The following is a 19,453-nucleotide window of genomic DNA, read 5'->3' as shown; positions in this document are numbered from 1 at the left end:
GACTACACAGACTGACACAGCTACCCACCTGAACTACTGGTATATCAAAGCCATATACAATAATTTTAGCTGGCTATAGTTTTCAGGCCTAATTACATAATGTAAAATGTCTCTGAAAGCTTTAAGGGTGAAATTCTATATATTTAGCACACCCTCTTTTTAACGTCTGTGAGGGTTATGCAGCTTTATTTAATACACAACTCTTCTCATCTGAGACAAATTAAGACAGTCCCATTATAGTCACATTATTGTTAATTATGTTTTGATTGTGCTGTAAAAATAAACCAATAAAACTTGAATAAATTAAACAGTTGTTGATAGACAAGTTTCATATTCTTTTCAGTTTTTGAAAGTGTTTTATGTTAATTTATATTTAGAAATAAATTACAGATTTAGTAAAGAGGGAATATATACCCTTTGATTTTTTTGAAGAACTGCTTTATTAATTTATTACTTCTTTACCAATAAGTAACATCATGAAAAAAAATACTTATGCGTAAAATACTGTAACTCCTGCCTGTTAAACTGTGAAGCCACAAAAGACAGGGCAACTTCCAAAAGTCTCTGAACTTCAAATTGCTCTCTGGCAATAACTGTAAATTGCTCAAAACAGTCACACATATTTTTCGTCCCCATAGAAAGTGTTAATTTCTAAAACCTACAGTACTTGCGATTCTGTTGAGATATTTAAACCCATGAATACTGCTTTTCTTCATCAAAGAGGACTATACAGATATACAGTACCAATCTAGTAACCCAAGCTGTTTTGTCAGAAAACAGTATTAATGATACTGTATACACCAGGGGTCCTAACAGACCACACACCTGCTGGTTTTTATTCCAGCACTGTTTAAATATCTAATCAAAGCCTTATTTGAACTAATGAGTTGACCTGATTGGAATATTTGCAATTGTGATTTAATTTTACTTATGAAATGCAATCATTGAAATGTAATGTCAAACACATTTAAGAGTTGAATACAATTCATATTAATTCTATTATTAAGTCAGTTAATAATTCAGTTCTGTAACTGTGAGCTTGGCTGGAACAACAGGCAGGTGCGTGGATCTCCAGGACCAAGGTTACACCTGATACAGTATACTGATACACAGTCAAAACGCAACAGGTTTTGCAACACTAGCTTACTGGATAGCTCATTGGGAGCCGACTCTATGTAATGTTCAAGCCTGTGATTTCAAAATAAAAACAATTGCTTAAATCACCAGTTGCATCGAAAACAAGTTAACCAAGAGTGTCTACAGTATAAACAACCATTCATGAAGAGATGATAACCAGAAGAACTACAATAAATAAACAAATGACCATGACCCACTTAAAGAATTAACTAATTAATATCTTCCATATGATTGAAGGTGTGAGAAGGGTTACACAGAAAATGAGACTTCTGTTTCCACAATTCTCAGAATTGTCAAGATAAACAAGGAAATCAATCCAGGGTCACCAATCCAGTCCAAAACTATTCTGACCCACAGGATCATTTTCAAACTTCTGCAGCTGCAATATGCAAAATTCCAAGAAAAAAGAATCAGCAGAATCACTATAGTTCACTATCTGTCCTGAAAATAGTTTATTTGTAGAGTAAAGGATGGTAGGGAGTTAGGGAAGCTGCACAAGGCTAACTGCTGACAACCAAGAGATTTAACTGACTTCTTGTAGGGGCCAGGGAACATCCAGGCTAGCAGTAATGAGGGCGGTGGAGTGCTTTAATCTACTTCTGAATGCCATTACACTCTTGGCAGATCTGATGAAAGACAAGATGCACCAAGATGTTATGGTGAGTGTTCTGCAACTGCTGTGTCGTTCAAAGCAATTGGTGGGCTGATGGAAGTGTGATACGAGGAGGAATCCTTTTTTTTTTAATAAGGGGTTATGTTTTATTTCTAAACCGTCAGGCTCTCAATTGTCCTTGATGGTGAGCTAGAATCTCTTTGATGGATTCCTTGAGATGTGGCTGATATGCTGGGACATCTCTCCAGCTCCCACAAGCTGGATATTTGAGTTCTTTCCTCATATAACAACAGGCCTGAACAGAAGGCACTGTATTTAAAATTAATTGCATTCTCCCTGCACTGGGTCCTCTGTGATGCCATATTGTATAATGTTGTATAATGCATTTTCATGTTTCTTGTTAAGTGCCTCAGTTGCAGAATTCTTAATTTTCACAATGGGACAAAATCAAAAGAATCACTTTTTTAAGTGCTTTTGTTTACAGAATATTAGTTCCAAAGTATTTCCTCACAGATACCACACACTAGAAGGAAGACTTGAATTTAAAAATGCACTGTTTTAATGTTTCCTCAAGACTGTTTTCAGTTAATCTAGTCATTTTTACATACAGTATACAGTAGGCCTATTTGAGAAATGTTATGAAATACTTTATGTTCAACAGAAGAAGGTTTTTGTACAAACAAAATTATTTTGCATTTAGTAATGCTATGAACCAGTTCATGTTCACGTGTGTTTTATACAGTAGTTTTATGCAGTCTTTCTGTATTCTCAAATATACTAAGTTACCTCTTGAAAAATGGTAAATACATTGTGTTTAGTTTAGAGTTTAAGTGAGGTCATATTCACTTTTTCCATGGGAGATTTATATTAACAACAATGGTAAAAATTATTATAGTCCAATCCAAAAATTATAGCATAATGACTTTTTGAAATCAAGAGCAAGGAACATAACAGAAGGACAAGCTTTAATCAGTGTACAATACATCTACTGTGTTACAATAGTAATTATTTGTCTGTGCTTATCATGGCCTTTTCTGTTAATCACATCCCAGGCAGACAGTTAATTGGAAAAGGCAATTAGGATTTGTATTCCTTAAATAATAGATTACGTTCTCTTCAAACAAATATCATTGTGTAGGCTGAAGTCTGTTCATTTTCACACTTAGAATGAAATACATTTAACATTTTTAAAATCTGCATATCTAATTTTTTTTTTTATGTTGTACATTTTCACTTTGTAAGTGAACTATATTTTTAAGAGCATGATGTTATCCCAACACAGAGGAGAATGCATTGACTTATTGAAAATTTACATAAAAAGCATTTCACTTGAAAGCATGCCAGGTGTAAATTGTTTTGTTCCACCCTGGCGATAGTAGCTTTTGCAATGCTTTTTCCTAGGCAACTACATATGTTGATTTTTTTTAAGTTTAACTTAATGTTTTACAGTATGCTACAAAGCTATTACAGATCACTGTGGGTTAAAATTCTTTCTTGTAGGTGCTTCTTGTGCAATACTAGTCTTAATCTTTACAAAAGGATACAAGCTTGAAGATGCCATTCTTTAGATATCCTAGTTTTAGAATGGTATGCTGCCATTCAGTAAAAAGAGAATTATATGGATTTTTTTTTAAAGTGCAGGAGATATGGCAGAAGTCAAAGTCTCCCTCAGCCAAGTGTATTAATACAAATTCTGCCAACCCTACAACAAACATTCCTAAGCACATTCTCTTACCAGGTGATGATATTCCTTGTGATCTATAATTAATTCTATTTGAACCCTTTTGCACTGGACACAGATCAATGCATTGTATCGAAATAGCTCTTAGGGTTACTAATTATTTACACCCTCATGTTTTTTTGTTGTTTGTGACTTCCTGGATCTCAGTGCTGTATTTGAATAATGTTGATTATTTGCTAAAATAATCTATTGGCATTAAAGGAAACCACATGATTATGATTTTATTCCTATGTAAGAGACTGAGACAATTGAGAAAACAATTCACTCAAGACTGGACACCTTGTCCCCGGATCTGGACACATCTGGCCTCCCACAGGGCACTGTTCTTAGTCTGATTGATTTAGTATCTATACCATTTTCAATGATGGGTCAGATTCTTTGCAGATATGGTATCAGGTTTCATTTATAGGCTGATGGCGTTCTGTGCACCGGAAACCTGTTAAAACTGTAGTTTGAAAACCTGTAAAATCTCTAGTTTGTCTATTGTTGGCATTGCAATCAGACCAAATACCCAGTTAAGGAATCTCTGCTTTCTTTGTTTGTAATGTTGTGAAAGTTTATTTTTCCACCCCTATAACAGTGCTTGCATCCACTCATGCCTTTCCAATATGATGCAGAGAAGCTAATGTATGCATGTCTTTTATTGCATTTTTCAGGTTTGATTATTGTTATGCAAGCCTTGCTGGTGTGTGTCACTGGTGTGTGGGTGTGTCACTCAGATGTTCAGCTCTCCTATTTTAGCTTCCTTTAACTGGCTTCCTATTGGTTTCAGAATAAAATTAAAAATATCAAAGCCACACCTGAAGAAGGCTTCACAGCTGAAACGTTGTGTTTCCTCTCTCCTCTTTTCAGCATGGAACAAACCTATTACTTTTTCCTTGAAAAATATTAATGCTCACCTTTAAGGACTGTGTCCATCAGTGAACTAATGTGTCTATACTATACATCTACTGTACATGTCATTTGCACTGTTTGAACACTGGCCTTCTTTCAGTTGCTAAACCTAGGTTACAAACCATGAAATACTATGATTTCTGTTCTCCTCCTCCAGGACCGTGGAGTAATCTCCCAACCCACATAAAATCTTGGAAGCCAGTCTCAAAACGTAATCTAATACACTAGTGTTTAATTGTTTTATTGCATTAAATTGAGCATTTAATTGTTTCTGACATTTTTTGCTTTTCCTTTGTTTTTGTAAAGCTCCTTGAGGTGTCATGAAAGATACAATATAAAGATATTATCTTGCTTGTTTTCAATATTGAGACTCAAAAAATGTGTTGCTCATGGACAGTAAAATAGGCGTTTTAGTCTTAGATTAGATTTTGATTTTTTTCTTATCCCTCTTGATTGCACCTTAAAAGCTACTCTGATTACACATAATTCTTTTTAAGTGTCCATTTAACAATAGTATGACAGTGTGTTAAATGGATTGTTTTAGTTAATTTCTGCCTCATTTTCAATGCTGTCACGCAGTTACTGTATATTACAACAGACAAACCAATCTCATTATAAAGGACACATCCTTTCTTTTTCCTTCAATAATGTAATTATTACACTAGAGATTTTTGTCACAAGAACTACTCAAAGGCTAATTTATATCTGAAGCTGATGCTACTAAATAACACTATTAAAAAAATAAATCTTATATATAAACAATACACAACCTGGTCATTAACATTTATCAGAAACAAAACAGAGAGCCAGGCAGTAGACAGTGATTACTATGCCATTGGCATCTTTCATCCCCAGGATATTTAAATGGACTTTGCAAGTGCTCAAATATAATCATACCCAATACATCGCAGCAGCCTGCCAACATTACTTTCCTTGCCACCTGCGGGATTCATACTCTGCACCATCTTAAATGAATTGTTGTACAAATCTAGATTATCTGTTTTCAGGATTGAGACCAACATTCTGTCCACACTACAGGGATGAACCAACAGATGGTAGCAATGGATCAAGGCTATTAACTCCCAAAAGTTTAGCACTTAAAGGACACTTTTATTGTTAAAATATAAAAATAGACCATGGTAAGTCCTTTATGAACATACTGTAGGATGATAGTTACTCAGGTAAGGGAGTCTCTGCCGTGCAGTGCCCAAATACGTTCAAGGTTACTTATTCAAAGTGGAAACGAAGGTCACAAATGAAGGTCAATTTCAGCTGCATAATCCTAATAATAAAAAGCTTTCCTTCATTGATGCTTTGGGTTGCTTCTAAAAAGAGAAGCATTAAATGAACATAGGATTCCTTATTTCATATCACATTTTAAAGAGGTAATCCTAGGTGATTTTAGACAGACAGACCATCTACAGTATGGTCTTTACCTGACACCTGAAGAAGGCTTCACCACCGAAACTTGCATTTTCTTTCTTCTCTTTTCAGCATGGAATAAACCTATTACTTGTTCCATATTAAGATAAGATCACTTTACCGGCCAAATACAATTTCTTGTATTAGGAATTTCTCTTTTTACATACCCCAACTTGCTCTACATGAGACACACAGACAAGGACACAGACATAGACTTGGGGTCACAGCGCAGGGTCAGTGGTGAAGGGCCTTGCTCAGGGGCCCAGTGGAATAGAATTCCTCTGCCGGCTGTGGGATCTGAACCAGCAACCTTCCAGCAACAGGCTCAGATCCTTAGCCACAGGGCCACTGCCCATATGGTAGTAAAGTCCTCTATTCCCTACTCTACAAAAACAACAGTGATTGGTAGATGATATTGGCAGGTATTACATAATTTTCAGGTCAAGTGCAATTGACCACAACCAAGCACAATTACCAACAAATTATTATAAATTTACTTGCCCAGTGCTTTCATCCAAAGCAAAATACAGAGGTTACCATTACCATAAAAATTTGCAGGAGCAAGCTCAGTAAACAGCAGCAGCAGAAGTACTGTAGTAGCAGTTTGTTTTTTTGGTTAAAGGTTTTACACAGAACAGTTTTTACATTTGTCCTCATTTGCACAACACTGCATTTTTACTGTAGCAATCCAACATATTTTAAGATTACAACAGCTGTGCCTTTCGACAGGATTTGAATTAATTGACCCTGGTCATAATTCACTACGCACTGCTGCATATCACAATAATAATGACACCACCACCCAGAGATTAATCGATGTAAAGAAGTTAATTAGAATGAACTGATTACCCTTCATCTGCCATGGACTGGCACCCTGTCTAGGGTTTACCTTGCCTTGAGCCCATTGCTTGCCAGGATATGCTCTGGTTCCCCAGCAACCCTGAATTGGATGAAGCAGTTATAAAATGGATGAATGGATGGATAATTACCCTTCATTTCAGTTTAAACATCAGATGCTGATCAGGCCACTATTAAAATAAAGCAGGATTATGTAATCGACATTTCAACTATTCACAAAATAGTAACTATAAGAGATTGGGGACTCTACATAAATTAAAACAAATGTCTTTAAGCATTTACTGTATGATTTTGACAAATACTAGCCTCAATATCACTAAAACTCAACATATTAGTATATATTACTAAAACAAAACATTAGGAAATATGTTTTCTTCCTATCCATATCTAAACTGAAGTTCATGGCAGTATATTAAGGAAAGAATAAAGTTACTTGTGAAACTTTGGAAGTCTTTTTAATGGATTCTATCATTACTAACACTGACTTGCAATTCAAGTTAACGTCTTACAACAGCATTACAACCCAACTACAATGTCATTGTTAAGCTACATTAATCAAATTAATTTAAAATACACAATGAAGTGAGCTTAGTTCCCTGTGTTTATTTTTTGTACTACATTTCATTTACCTTTATCAGGGATAGCCACAATGAAAGGAGTTGGTACTGTACCTTCTACCTCACGGTCTTAAGGAGATATGAGGAGCTTTTTTCTCTACTTAAATAAGAAAAGTTTTTTTCTCATGTATTTTAAATAGTCTAAGAAACCATCCAAATGCACTTAACAGGTTTAATACACAACACACTCTCCCTTATTAAACAGTAATATAAATAGAGGTGACAAGTAGTCATTTATCTAAAATAAGTTACAATAAAAGAAAAGATAAATATAAAAATAATATTCAAATAGTGGAAGAACTGAAGATGAATGTGATGGTTCTGGAAGTCTGCAACTACAGGGCTTTACTGCAAACACTCAATAAGAAACCTTTTGTTGTAGATTTTATTAGTCTGGCTGTGTTGACAATAAGAGATTCCAAGGTGACAAGAGCAGCAATAGAATTCAGGGCGACAGAACAGGATTTATAGATGTTGAAACATATGAAAGCAGCTTCAGAAAAAAGACCATTCGTCACTTCATTCTGTGATTTTGTTTTCTGAAAGTTTCTTTCACCCAGCAGCTATTGTACTTGTAGGAAAAGCTGAAATCGAGTTTCTTTTTTTGTCACGAATAACTGCTGCCCCCAAAGAGAGGCTGAAAGACTAAGTGAAAGAAACAATCTATCCATCTGTGGGCTAGATGGAACCAACCTAAATACACCATCAATATGGCATAGCCTCCTGTGAAAAAGGTCATACATCAAAGAAGAATCAGACTGCATTTAAAGAGATTGCATTAAACGATAAGAAAGAGACATGAAAGGTCAACTGAACAAATAGTGGACTTATCCATTTCTGTCCGTCTCACACCTCCTTGCAATTAATGAAGTTACCAGCAGAAGAAATCCACTTTCATCAACGACAATAATAAAGCTCATGATGCACCATGAAATTATTTTCAGAGTGAATATAAAAGCATTGTAATACAGCAAAGCAAAATGATTTATTTTTATATCCTACCTAATCATATCTGCATGCCCAATGACACTGACTGTATCAAACCAATGTTCACTCACTTAAATTCGTTTTAATAAAAACGTTTTTATTTTTAACAAAGTCATTAATTGTTGTCAACACATTCAGGTACTTTTTTTAGATATGTCCTCCAAAAGGCCTCATAAGAGTGTTTTAAACAAAACTGTCTGTGATTGTTTTAATTTAAAATGCTTTAATTTATATTTAATCTAACAAGATGATTGGTCAAACTGGACAAAACTTCAGAGACATTGTAGTCATTAACTCAAGGCACATTCTCTCAGAGAAGCCAAAAGACTACAAAGTAAATTCAACATTTTGCTTTTATATATTCTTTTCACTAAATATTGGTGCTCCTTTTTATACAGGTGGATCTGCTGAACTTTTAGTTTGGTTTTTGCATAACATTTAATCCTGACAGATCTGCATCTTGAGTTCAAATATAGCCTTCTAACTTCATGGATGTGCGAAGAGTAACAAATCATATCAATGATAAGAAACACCTAACAATGAGTCTAGATTTGACTGATAAATGTGATTAGTCATTTAAAGTAAATGGTTAATGTACAGTCATTGTAATTTTTTCCAAAGTAGTCTATGTTTTAAGCTTTTTATCAAAGCATGCCCCAGTCTTTGACACAGGCTTTTGGAAAAATAGAAAAGCAGCATGCATTTGACACAAGGCTAAAAACTTCACATTTTAGCTTTTACTTTGTGATTGATTAAAATCAATACAGAATGCACATCACATTCCCTCAACAAGGCATACTCTTATCAGACCCTTAATCAAAAATATACTAACGATTCTCAAAAAAAACTCTCCCACTATGCTCATTTCCTTTTGGCCAGGTCTTAGGGCTTTTTTTACAGCTTCTAGATTGAATCCTACATATTGGCCAGTACTTTAATATGTCTTATAGTATTATCACTTAAGATTCTCTCGAAAGTAAAGGACGTTCACAAGACAGTACAGAATCCATACTTTTCCCAAAATGATAATTAAAGTCTAGTAATTAAAAAAAGGTACAAGCATTATACCAATTATCTTCCATTCCCCTTAATTAAAACTGGATGTAGATTACCCTGTAGCTGTGCCTGTAACGTGAAATGGAACATTTCTCAAAAACCTCATGAACTTCAGTAGTCAATAATCCATTACACAACATGGCACATAACAGAGTATTTTTGTAAAACTGAATCCTGTACTCCAACTTCATGAGAAGTATCAAATGAATGTATCAAATGAATTTGATTTGCCATTAGTTATATGCATTTTATTTAAGTTATGTCCTGAAAAGTGGAAGACTATATTCTCAGAGTCCAAGTACACATACTGTAAAAAACAATTGCTTAAAAATTGCCATTTTTATTGTAAAATTACATAAAAACCAATTGTACAAAAATATCTATGTGTTCTTTCTGAGAATACTTATGGCATTACTTTTTTAACTGATAATATTGAACCTCAAATTATTCTGATGGCCCTGTATTTATAAGGTGTTCACAAAACACTTAACACCATACAGCTGCCATTATGAAGTCTTGAATTGGCAGGTAGGTTTAACGTTTTCTATGGCATATACAAATGTGTGTTTTACTAACCCTAAAAAGTAATGCTTAAATGTGGCTTTGACAACAAATTTTGAAATCAAAATAGAAGTAAAGCAAATTACTAACACAGCTCTTTTTTAGTTTTGAAATTTAAGACAGTTTATTCTTCCTTCCTTACAGCTAGAGAGGACACTTGACCTGTGATCGATTTCTGAACCAGGCTGTCACTTACTTTCTGCAAACCACCGGAGTAAGAACTGTTAAGTGCTGTTTACCTGCTATTGAGTGACACCAGCCAGCCTCCTTTCCCATAATAACAAATGGCTCTCCCTCCAAGTGTCAAGCCAAAGGCATGCTGAAATGCAATGTTGAAAATTCATCACTCTGCCATACTGCAAACTGCAGATTACTGGAGTCAATTACCTTTGAGAGTACAGTCCTTGCTGATTAAGGAACAAAATGCGTTGGAAAAAATATATATACCCAAACATATATGAAGATGCAGTTTCACTAAAAGTGCCCATCCAGTGAGTTTTTTTCAGGCAATCAGCTGTTTTAAATAACTGTGGAAACCGATGAACTGATACCTACTGTAGTCTTTTACTAGAACCTCTGTGACTGATTATGAAAGCTCTAACTGAATGACGAGTCTCCATTAAAGCAGACTCTCATATACCTATGACTAAACTTTATATTGGAGATAAAATTACAAAGACACATTGAGTAAAGGCTGGTGGATTAAACTGAAACACCGAAGCATGACTGTGAAAAAGCAAATCAAAGCTCAACTTCTGGATAATGTGTTCTTGGTCATGTCAACATTCAGCACATACTGTAGTATCAAATTTGTTTTAAAACAAATACTTCTCTTTGCTCCACATTACACAGTACTATGTAAAATACATGTCTGTTGAAATTGTAAAAAAAAAGAAAAAAAAAGAATTTTTCTAACTGGCATTCTCAGCCTTGGAAATGGAATAAACAGAATAATATGAAAATTAACTATGTTTAAATTAATTTGGAGAGTTTTCCAACAGAGGGCTGGCAGACAACTGTATAGGTTATGGTCGGAGGTGAAGAATTGACCCAAATTTACATGGACCAATATGTGGCATTGCTCCAGACAATGTACACTCCGAGTCCCAACTAGTTTGTAATTAAAGATCCCATGATATTGTTTGTAAGAGAAGTTGTCAGACCCTTTGTCCTGGACTAATTCCATTTTAAGGTTATTTCAATAGATCTACCAAAATCCCTTATTTCTATCATTGAAATTATTTCTGAAAATAATTGAAATCTCCACCTGATCTGCTGAGCAGTGAGGATACTGGCATAGTACATTACCCAGTGTGGACCACACTTCAGTGATATTATTCTTCTCCTACTGGGAATAATGCTTTCCCAATACTACTAATAAGCCACTATTGTTCACCACCCAGCAGCTATACTAATTCCATACCAAAAAATATTAGCTGAAAATGAGAATAAAACTTAAGTTCATAATACAAATAGTGATTCAACAGAGTAGACCGTGACACTACCAATTGTCACAGTGACAGTCAAGCACAGCCAACAGAGCTGGCTAATTCACACCAGTATCCCAACAGTTAAACAGGACCTCTGTCATTTATTTGTGGTTTTCAACTTCTTTTTAAAAATAAAAAGTTTAGCAATTACCAAATACACTAGAAAGGGCCAAATGATCCTCTCATTGTTTTTAACAATTTAGGAGGGCAAATAAACTTAAAATTAATTATTGCACTGTATACTATACAGTATAAGCATCAACACCACTAATCTTTTGAAATAATAACAGATCTTATGGCATATATTCATTTAAAAACAAAATCCTTAAGGCAGGTTTAAGCCAGTTTGTATTTCAACAATGCAGTGATCAAAGGTCAAAAATAGAGGTGTAATTGAGAAACATTGTGCTTTAAAGGTTATACCTACCTGAGAGGATGAATATTTCCCCCTAGTTCATTAGCTAAAGCTTTGTAAACCAAAAGAACAAAGGTCAGTCAATTCCACAATGTTTAAAATGCTCAGGAAAAAGTAATGTTCCAAAGTTCAATAATAACACCTACAACAAATATCTGACACCTTACAGTATCTCCAGTCTAGGATCATGTATAGCTATATTGAACTGATCAAGTCTGGGCAACTTATTTACATTAAGTAAACAGTAAGCATTATTATTGCAGTAGCTGAAAATGGAATACAAACTAATCAGTGAATCAAAGCAGGTCTATAGTCTGCTTAACCTATGCCATTTAAATTGTCTTTGATTCTGGAGGCAACCAAAGACCTCTTGGTGATGTCAGACCATTTGCTACTGATGTTTGTTCTGTCCTTTTTCCTCCCTGACACAGTGTGGTTCTAATCAAGCTCAGGCGTAGTTTTACCTGACTTTTCCTTATGACTTCATATGCATTTCTTTTTTTTTCCCCCAAGTCAATATTTTATTTTTATCTCATTCCCCAGCAAGTTGCAGACCTTTTGCATTGAGATAATGATATTATTTAATTGGAAAAGTGGAAAATAGGCTATTAAACTGTACATGTCAATAAACAACCTGGTAAACAGAATTGGGCACTGACTCCTGACTTGCCACCTTTACACAACTGAATTTATATGGGGCCCTGGGCAGAGTGACTTGAGTGTTTTTAATCTAATGACTTTGCAGGTTCATTAATAAGTGAAGGCAGTGATGCAGAGTGAGTCACTGATGTGAGGGAACATTGACTACAGATTCCACAGCAGTGGAAGCCCCGAGCTTGTTCAGTGTTAATTACCTGGCCTTTCAATAAACCCTTTTTCATGGTTTTGAATCAATAACCTGGATATGGTATGCACTGAATATACAAATCAAGCAGCCTTTATACCTCCAGATTTTATTTTAAGATTCCATATTTTGTTTATATACCGTACAGTCATACAGAAACAAGTTGACAAACATCACTTCAATAATTACTATAGCCATAATCTGTTACTTTCTTGCTATATAGTTTATTTTGCTTTACAATGTCTTTACAAAGCTCTGCGCATCAAAATCTGCTCACTCACCTCCTCTGTTTTTATGGTCATGAGATTTTATGATCAGTCCCCTGCACAAATATTAAACCTGCTTTCACAGTTTTTTAAAAATATTTTAAGAATATTTCAACACAAATTTTATTTAACCTTTAAACGAAACTGTTCCTTTTGATAACAGTGATAACATATATGATATGATAAAGTAAAAACATTCAGAATTACTTCCATTAAATAGTGAACAGAAGAAATGTCACATTTTTGTTTAGTGAGGGTATTGTATGTACTCTCAGCTCTTGCAAAGTTAACATAAGTCATCAACTGCAATGGACTGAACCATTATCACAGCAGATTCAAGGGGGTTAAATGAAGTGCAAGCAATGGTTGAAAAGTGTATTGGAAAGGCCAACAGAAAAATCAAAAAGAATATTGCAAAGTATTCTCCAAGCTGAGCAACTATTACATTTATGAAACAAACTTTGTTTACGGCTGGCTACACTAAGAAAAGCCCTCTTTCTAGGTTTCCAACCTCTGAATACCTTCTCATTCATTCTGTTCTGTTTTTGTTGATCTTTAACAACATGTTCATTAAATACAGTAGATGCTGAACCAAGGATTCACTTTTATGCCTTTAGTTGTTTGAAGAACATTTCTGTGGAGCAGTCTCAGTTCATAAAATACCAGAGAGCTACAGAGTGATTGAACTAGAAAAAGAAAAGGTGCTTGTTTGGAGCACATGTTTAGTGCTGTAACCCTGGCATTGTGAGCTGAAGCCTGTGTCATATCACTAGCCTACTAAAGTTGGGATTCCCCAAAGAGCAGTGCACAACTGGAAAAGTGCTTCCAACAGGCTTGGAATTACTGTAGTTAAGGCTCTCTCAATGACGGTAACTTGCCTGGCATGAGTAACCTTAGTGAAAGACCGACCACTACTACAGTTGGGGCTAACTTCTTCTGTTGGGTGCTATGGATTGCTCAATATACCATACAGCATGATTAATTGCTCTGGGCATGAGTGTTTGAGGAGCATGATGTCGTGGCCAAAGACCCAGTTCTTAATATTTAGTAATTTGCAGATTGATTGTTATGTAATGCAAAATATCTGGCAATTCCATATCCGTAAAAAAAACAAGAAAGAAAGAATTTGTTGTGATTTACTAATGTAATGAATGTTCACTAAAAATAAATACAAAGTATATAAGGAAATAAAAGCTACAATGCTGCCTGAATAATTATTATGGATATACTGTATATGGCAAAGTGCAATGAAGATGCACATTGCATTATCCTGTATTTCTTAAACTACAAAAATCTTGCTTTTCTTGAGGATAATTATATTTAAAAAAAGAGAGAAGCGTGCAAATGCAAGAAAATATAAAAGCCACCAATTTACCACCAAGACTTTTTAAAATTTCATCAATTTTTTCTTCTATAAGCAGTCTTTGAGCTACAAGATGAATGGTGAATGGTGAGCAAGACTGATAGAATTTACACCAGCCTTCATAAGAGTGCTATGAAGCATCTTTAATATTTTAATAACCTTTTTCCAAGTTACACTTATATGGTACATTAGGGGGCAATGAATATTGCATCACCTTTCGTGTTCCAAAGCAGTATCATGTTTGTGTTTTAAGCATTCAATTTCTATGTATTAAAGTGTATGTGCGATGGGACTGTAACAAATGATGCTTCTTGTAAGACAATTGGACAATTACACTTTCTCGAACACTGGAAAATGAATCGAGTGCATTTATTTTTCTCCACCTATAATTTTTCTGTAAATCTCCAAGCTGTATAGTTTAAATGAGAGTTCAAAGATTTAGGCAGTATTTTTTTTTATGCACCGCTGTTCTATAGTATGTCATATGGGAATAAAGAAAGTATGAGATATTGCACAATCATAAGGGAAGTGTGGTAATAAGAAAAATTCAGGACTGTTATGAGCAAAACAATAATTTAAAAATGGTAATCATTTTTTAAAAAGTTTCATATGAAACGCACTTCAAGCCACTCTGTGATATCCACTGATATTGTGTATGGGCAAGATTTTTTATTTAAAGTCTCATTAATTCAGTAGTCTGCTACAGTATCAAAGCTTATGGATACTATACTCTAAATTTTCAGTGGTTGTTCAAACAACTTAGTTTTTCAAAAACAGCAAGCATTTTTAACATGTATATATTATGTCCTTGAAAACCTATCAATATAGCTATTTGAAAGCCACAGAAAGTACAAAAGCAAAGTTTATACTGTATAATATGTAGCCAACAACGTATTCTGCTCAGGCAAACCCTTTAAAGTTAAACAATCTTATATTAAGTGTCTGCCATTGTTGAAAAATGCTAATGAAAAATATCGCTGCACATTGTTTTTATACATTTGATATAATGATTTTTAAAAATAGATATATTTATAATGACGCTGCACTGGCTTACGAGTGCAGCAGACACAAACAGGAGATCGAATCCTCTTGCTGGACTCTTGGAAGTCAGCAAGCAGACTGGTAAAAGCAAAGTACTGAACTGAGAGGAATCAATGGCATCAAGGATGTTCATTTGAAAGTATAATAAGGGGCAGTCAGTGCTTTAAATAAACAGTAGCAAGCCATCAAAAGACGGTGCTCCTATAGCTGTTTGTTTCCAAAGACCTTATTCACCAGCTGGTCCTCAATAAGCACGCTTAATTGTATAAACATCACTTAAGCAAGTAAATCAGCCATTTTAATGAAATTACACAGCATTTATGGACAAAACAGACTAGCATGCTATTTATTAAAGAGTAATTAAAACTTGCATATTTGAATGTACAGTACCAATGTGATTTGAGAGGCTGTCATTTTTAGCATGTTTTAGATAATTCTTTTATCTCCACTCTTTGGTAAAAACATACAATATACATGTATTGCTACCACCTCATGAAAGCAAAGATTCCATTGGGTTATCGGTCAATTTCTTTTAAGTAGTAACCGCAAAACTGTGATTGTTGAGATTTTTTAGGAGTTAGGGTAATATAATTTGCAGTCAACCTTCTCAGTTATTAAAAAAAACTTTTCAAAGTATTTTTTTTTAGTAGATGTGTTCCCAGATCTGAGCCTGAAGGTCTTTTATAATTCTGGCTGTTAATCAATCATTTAAGCAAGTTGATCTGTAGATGATTGCTAAAGCTTTTTTCAGTGCTGAGCTATTTGGAAAGTATTAGTAATTAGTATAAACCCTTAACAAATTTCTGTATTTCACACCTACCCTCATTCAGCTGTGTGGAGTGTAAATAATTGTGCGTCTATAAAACAGTTTTATTTTTTGTGAGTTTTTATCACAGTGTCATTCCCACCCTCAGTGATTGTACATCTACTGTAAGCAAAATTAAGGCTAGTTAATTTTTGCAAGTAGTGATTAATATCAATATTAAAACCAAAGATTGAGTAAACAAAAACAAACTAATGCAGCCTAGACAAATTCAAATTGCAGAAAAATATTCTCAGTAATGAAATGAAAACTATTGTTGCATGTACTGTACATTTGCCACACTTCATTCCTATCTTCAGTTTTATAATTTCAACATATTGGAAGCAAGTACAGGTACCTCCTTTTAAGAGCACTGTTGCACTAACAGCTCACAGGATCTAACAAAATCAGAACCATCTCACTATAGTAGCCAGGTTATTCAAGTGTTATAATTTTAAATGTTTTTGTTTTCTCCATCATTTAACTGTAATCTATGAACATAAATCCAGGTTTCTCTGCTGTATCCCCAGATTCATTACATCTACTTCTAAAAGACATAACAGCCTAATCCTGAAAATTTCTTTCTGCACAGTTTTTTTCTAACCTTATGCTTGTAATGCAAGCCATATATACCCCCTGCCTCTGACATGTCATCTTTCCTTAACCCTGTATTGTAATGATCTTTTCATCTTCCTGCTGGTACAGTGTAATCTTTCAGCTCTCCCATCTCATCCTTGGGCTATTTTCAAAGGCATTAGCAATGCCTGTCTGGCAAACAGGCACCATGAAAAGATTGTCATCTCTGGGTCCTAGAGCTTGTATGAACAGAGTTCTTGAGAGGCAGAATGAATTGATTTTTTTCCTCCAAAAAGCAAACCAATTAACATAATATGATATTACTTTTTCAGCAGTTTTGAGCTTAGTCATAAAGTGTTTAGACTTCACATTTGAAATTGCCTTGATGAAGTATTACTGGTTTCTGAAGGTAAGTGGGGAGATTGCAATATCTAATGCTTACTGTTCCTAATGAACATTAAACCTCATTTCATCGCCCATAAATGCTGTTTTAATTTGTAAGTCCTAAAGCCATGCAAAATGCTCAATTTGTTCTAATTCTTGCTGCTTTGCCAAAAGCCTGTGTGCTATTAAACACTTATAAAGATTGAAAACCACACTAAAACTGACATAATTCATTATAGAGAGCCCCTAACTATTCTCCACTCACCTGCTTTTTTATCTCTTGAATATCCACATTGATTATGAGTATTCACAGAGGCAAACAATGAGCAATTACAGTACTCCTGGCACTGGCTTCTGATGAACATCCCCACCACATTACTACATTTTTCTAGGGACTGGACCACCACAGGTACTTTCTGAAATGTTTGTTTTCTGAAAAACAAAGAGCTAGAAAGGAACAGTAGACATCTGATATAGAAACAGTATTTAAAAATCCAAAGTCTGATCCCAACTGATAAAGATAGGAAAAAAAAAACATTACTTTTCAGGTCCACTGATTTTGACAGGCAACACTGCAATGCTATACATTTTAAATGTTCAATTCAATCCATGGAAAATAACCTCTAACACAACAGTCATTAAGTTTCTGGTTAGCAAGAAGTAAAGAAGTAGTAAAGATTTGCAACGAATGTAGGAAAACATTGTATTGCCTACAACTTCATACAGCACTGATTTAAGATGTGGGTTTAGTGAGAGAAGCGGGCAAGTGGCCCAGGGAGGAAGAGAAGGTATGACGAAGAGATCTAGAAAAAGATTTAGAGGAAGGCATAGTGGGTCGCAGCAGGTGTAGGCTGTAGTAGTTCAGGTGGGTAGCTGCGTCAGCAGCTGATTTAAGATTCTGTACCAGCACTACTTTTTATACTTTCAGCTTCTAAGGTGCATAGCAAAGTGGCTTACCCAGAACAAAGGTCTCCAAATTCATGCAGGACCTAATGTAAATTGGTTTCTGTTACATCCATCCATTTTCTAACTGCTTCATCCAATTTCATGTCATGGGGGAGCTGGAGCCCAACCCAGCAAGCAACAGGTGCAAGGCAGGATACACCCTGGATGGGATGCCAGTCCATCACAGGGCACGCACAGACACACAAACGGACATGGACATACTCACCAAGAAGCCAATTAACCTACCAGTCTGTCTTTGGACTGGGAGGAAACTGGAGCACCTGGAGGAACCGTGCGAACAGAGGGAAAACATACAAACACCACACAAATGTGAGCCCAGGGCCCCAAGGCTACGAGGCACCAATGCTAACCACTGTGCCACCATTCTGCCATCCTGTTTCTGTTACATAGTTGGTCGACTTCTAAATCACTATAAAAATATGTTTTGTACATGACCTTTTGATAAGTGTATTCCATGTACAGTATCATTAACTAAGACCATGATTAGAATAATTGACTGTTAAGATTAGAACTAAAATTAGATGACACTAGGCCCTTGAGGAAGACGCCTGATGCAAAAGAAAAATGTGTCTTACATTTTATTTTGTTTACTCAAAGCACCAGTAATTTTTATAAGTATATTTCTTTTCTAATGTTGATGTGCTTTCGCCACTGAAGCACATTCCTTCCTGTATGTACAGTAAGGTAACAAATAAAAATTAACTGCCTTCCCAAAGTGTAAATCTAAAAAACAAAAGTTTCATCTGCAGATGAAATGAGATTCCTTTCCAAATGTGAAAAAAGTAATCTATATCTTCACTGTCATAATTATATCCTACACATAAAGAATTATCATAATTACAGAGTTGTTTGAAATGATAAGCCCCCATGCTGATTTTATTCTGATTCATTCTCACAAGTGATGTAATTCTTTTTAATGGTCTCTAGGGCCATGGACGCAGATGATCAAGAAAATAACACACTTCTAGGTAATACTATTTAAATGTAAGGGGGAGTTCCGTAGGGTTAAGGATATACACTTCATGTATAAAAAAGCAGTCCATAGACAAACAACGTTTCTTCTCTTATACCATCTTTTAAAGATTCTTTCTTTTTAAACTTTGACAATATAAAACGACCGTTGAACTTCTCAGAAACTCTTACTCTGCTTTCCCAAGGATATGTAATAAACATTTAATGAGGAAATAAACAAACAGAAACATTCCAAGAGTGAACCAAATATCCTCATAAAAATGATTTTTTTTTTAAGGTGGATAACTATGTTTATCATTCTAATAAGGATCATCTATAATGTAAATGGCACAAACCTATTTTTGCTACGGTCTTGAGAATGTCATAGAATTTCCCCTAGAGAAAGCTTCAAAAGCCTAAATTCTATTATTCAGATGAAACCTTCAACCCTACTCATATAGACCAAAAT

The sequence above is a fragment of the Lepisosteus platostomus genome, chromosome 6, assembly GCF_059453375.1.
Source record: "Lepisosteus platostomus isolate fLepPlt1 chromosome 6, fLepPlt1.hap1, whole genome shotgun sequence".
In the NCBI taxonomy this organism is placed as follows: Eukaryota; Metazoa; Chordata; class Actinopteri; order Semionotiformes; family Lepisosteidae; genus Lepisosteus; species Lepisosteus platostomus.
This window is presented reverse-complemented; position numbering follows the sequence as displayed.